The following is a 3,869-nucleotide window of genomic DNA, read 5'->3' as shown; positions in this document are numbered from 1 at the left end:
CTGTACCAGAAATGTTGAGACTAGCACCAGCAATTAATAATACCAGGACTTCTGTAATTCTTGAGTATATGTTAATGAGATCAAATCCAGTAAATGCTTATTAAACCACGTACTAAATACTGTATTTGATAATGAAAAGTTAGAAAGTTGAATCTGATTCACATGGTACCTCTACTTAGGAAACGCTCCAGTTTATAATTACTGATAAAACAAAGCTAAACCATGTGACTAAAATATACAAAAGAATTTTGGGGCAACAAAACCTGAAGTTTAAAGATTGGGAGATCCCAGTAGAGGAAGAGCAATATAAAATGGGTTTCCTGGGCAAATGTGAACTTGGGAAAATGAATATGATAAAACACAAAAGATGTTCTAACATGGCATGAAAAGAAGTGTGGGGATGGTATATGGCAGTACTGCCTAGGAAAGTTCTCTGAGGTGATGGAATGAAGGATGCTTTGTGCAAAGTGGACTAAGGACAGACTGCACCATTGTTAAGATTTTGTTGATATGTATACTCAGTGCCATCTTAGAATATGGTATACATCATGGCCTGGTGAACACCCGAAACCCATTAAGTGCTCTTTATCTCTCTGAACTGACATTCCATGGTCCATTTTGGTATGGGGTTTCTAATCACCTATGGATAAGGGAAAGAATGTAGTCCAGAAGAACAAGTTAAAGAATGAGGTGGCAAGCCAAGATGGAGAAGAAACTTGTTTCTTTCATTATTTCTCCCCCTTCTATCTTGCCACAGAGAGGCCAATCTTGAAATATGTTTAGGATTCTAGAATCTGCTTACTTTGTTTTTGACTTAAATCTCAGTATTCAAAAATTATGACTGACAACAAGAAGTGTCAGACAGTTGTTGATGGAGACCCTGGGTCTCTGTATGTTCTGCATATCGAATTTGTACAGGTATACTGCTTCTTTTGTATAAGTTACTCTTTAAGCTCTGGAATTCATGAAAATAACTGGGCTTGGGGTATTAGCTAGGGCTTTAGCCTTGGCTTGACCAACATCTATCTTTGAGATCTCAGACCATTTATTCCATCCATTTGAATCCTTTATGGCACATTAAGTCATTTCATTTTTCTTGATAACCACGTGTTCTTCCAACTCTAATTTTTGTTGTGATTATTTTACAAAGATGTAGGTTGTATAGTTTTTCAAGCATGATACATATAAGACCTGCAAAACTTTTTCACTTCATTTTGAATTTTGGATTAAACATACTTTAGGTATTATTTAGATGTGATCAGGCAAACTTGTTAAATCATTCTTTACTGAGAAGTATAATCATAAGATTCTCCTTTTATATCTCTGTCACTCTGTGTGTGTATGTTTGTGTGTGTATATTTGTGCTTATAGTTTTGTGAGTATGTGTGTGTGTGTGTGTGTGCATGCATGTGCGTACATGAATATTTACATATGCTGTTTGGGATTGAACCCAGGATCTTCAGAATGCTAGGAAGCACTCTACCACCAAGTTCTTAATGTAAATCTTTAAACTTTTCAAAGAGAAAGAAAAGTCAAATATTTTCTTAAATAGTCCACAAGAATACTAGGTTTACATTTTGGGAATCTTTGCAAAGGAAGTAGCATCCTGTAGTTATTAAACTAAATCACTACACTAAGAAATCCTTGCCTAAATTGGGTGTTTGCAGTGTGTTTGGCTGTGGAATGTTGGCTGGTTTCTGTGCAGTTGTGAGGTAATTTAGTTTCATCCTGAAAGTAGCCGAGCATTAAAATAGAGAGAGTGTAAGAACAGCATCCCACAGGAACATAGATGGCTTTTCTTTTAGGGAGGAAAGTTTAAAAAAAATCTTTGGAATATGGTAGTATAATATAGCATAATGCGGCATAAAAAAGAATGGCCTCATGTTTAATGCCCCACAAATGGAACTTCAGAAAACCACAGTAGCTCTTAAATGGTGCATTGCATGTATAAAAACATGATCCAGTCCTGAAAGCATTCCTGCTGGGTGGGTAGATGTTCCTGCCTTTTAGGCCTTATGTTTCTCAGGAGTAAACCAAATCATGCACAAACCTTTTATAGAGTGAGGCAGAAATTGTTCCATTATGCCTCGAGAAATATGGAGACCATGTTAAGTGTTTCAGCAAAAGTTTGAGCTAATTGAATCAGTAAAGGAGAGCTCAGATGGGGAGGAGCTTTAACTCTCATTCTTCGCTTCTGTGGATGATGTTAGTGGCTACTATGTAACGAAGGGGTGGCAAATGCCTATGCGCCTTCCCACCTTTATGATTCAGCTGAGTTAAGGGAAGGATGCACCACACCTTGTCACATACACAAACAGATGCACACACATACACATAGACACAGACATACAGAGAAAGATACACAGACAGACAGACACCCACACAGAGATACATACACACATTCCCACATGCATACGTATTTGTTTGTGGTGGCCAGCATTAGGATTATTAGAATATAAACTGGATATAAAGGGTTACTGATCTTTCTTTACACAATTGATCCTGGAAAGGATATTCATTGGAATAAACAACAAATCAGAAAATAAACTAGAGTTTTCGAAAATTTAAGTAATAGGATATTCTCTTTATAAAATTAAACATTTCTCAGTACCCATTAGCTTTTACATAAAGTTCTGTTTAAAATGCAATCATGTTAATTGATCTTTTGCTTTGGTTATGAGAGAAAAATTTGCAAAATTGAAGTAGCCATCACCTTTCTTTTCGGCTTTTACTTGTGTTATTGGTTTACAATTGGTGCTGGGAAAACTGGTATGTGGTTTAAACACAGATTTTACACTTTAAATTGAGACTCTAATCTTGGTTTGGTGTGGAGAATTCCTAAGATAACTTTGTAAAAACGGAGGTCACTCCAGTGGAAAACAATCAATCCCACGCACTCTAATTGTCATCTGAAAGCAAAAAGAGTAAAACAGTCGGTTTCCTTTTTATCTTTTCTGTTTGTCTTTGTTTTAGGAAAAACAATTTCCTTATCACATCTGCAGACATGGTGTTTGCTCGTGTGAAGAGCGGATGCTATTCCTTTTAATGCATTCTCTGAGGTTAAGCTATATGGGGCAGCAGAGTGGAGCTTTCCCACTTTTTAAAGCAAACAGAACCTCAGTGAAATTTATAATAAATCTGCTTGGTTATTGCACTATTTCAATGCTCTCAATATGAGCAATTGCTGTTGATGTTGTCTTGTTTTGTATATTGAAACACTGAGCATAAGTTGGGGGACCATGGAACCCCCAGCTCATTTGAGGTCACAGCTACGGCAGTGGTACTGATGGACTATTCTGAAGTTGCAGATCAACCTTTGAAGGAGATTCTGTGCCAATGTTGTATTAAATATTCATTTTCAGGAATAAAAATTTTGAAATGCAGGAGAACATGAAATCATTACATACAAGGGGAACTCATTACTTAAAAATTTGCTCTGCAAACTTAAAACCTGTAGCAGCTTTTTAATTTTAATTTTAATTTTTTTAATGAGATTCAATCACATTCTGTACCTCAGGCTAGTCTGGAAGTGAAGTCTCATTGTAGCCCAGGGTAGCTTCCAGTTCATAAGCCTCTTGCCCATCCTGAGTGCTGGAATTAGAGGTAAAGAGCACTCTACCCAACACCTTTCAGTACAAGTCCTGCCAAGAGTGAGCTGGGCTCCAGGGTACCTTCCATGTCTAATCATCCATCTATATCCTGGACCTGGCTCTTCCAGGCTCCTTTCCTAGATCCTGAAACATCCTGTTTATTCTCCCCTTCCTGGATTTCATTAGTCCATTAAGTTGCCTTGTTATATTATCTGATCAGCAATATCTTCAAGGCCACAACTGCTGTTTTATTTAATGTTTGGTCCCAAGAAGATTATT

This window comes from Mus musculus, chromosome 12 (genome assembly GCF_000001635.26).
Source record: "Mus musculus strain C57BL/6J chromosome 12, GRCm38.p6 C57BL/6J".
In the NCBI taxonomy this organism is placed as follows: domain Eukaryota; kingdom Metazoa; phylum Chordata; class Mammalia; order Rodentia; family Muridae; genus Mus; species Mus musculus.
The sequence above is the reverse complement of the archived record's forward strand: the minus strand, read 5'-3'. Positions refer to the sequence as shown.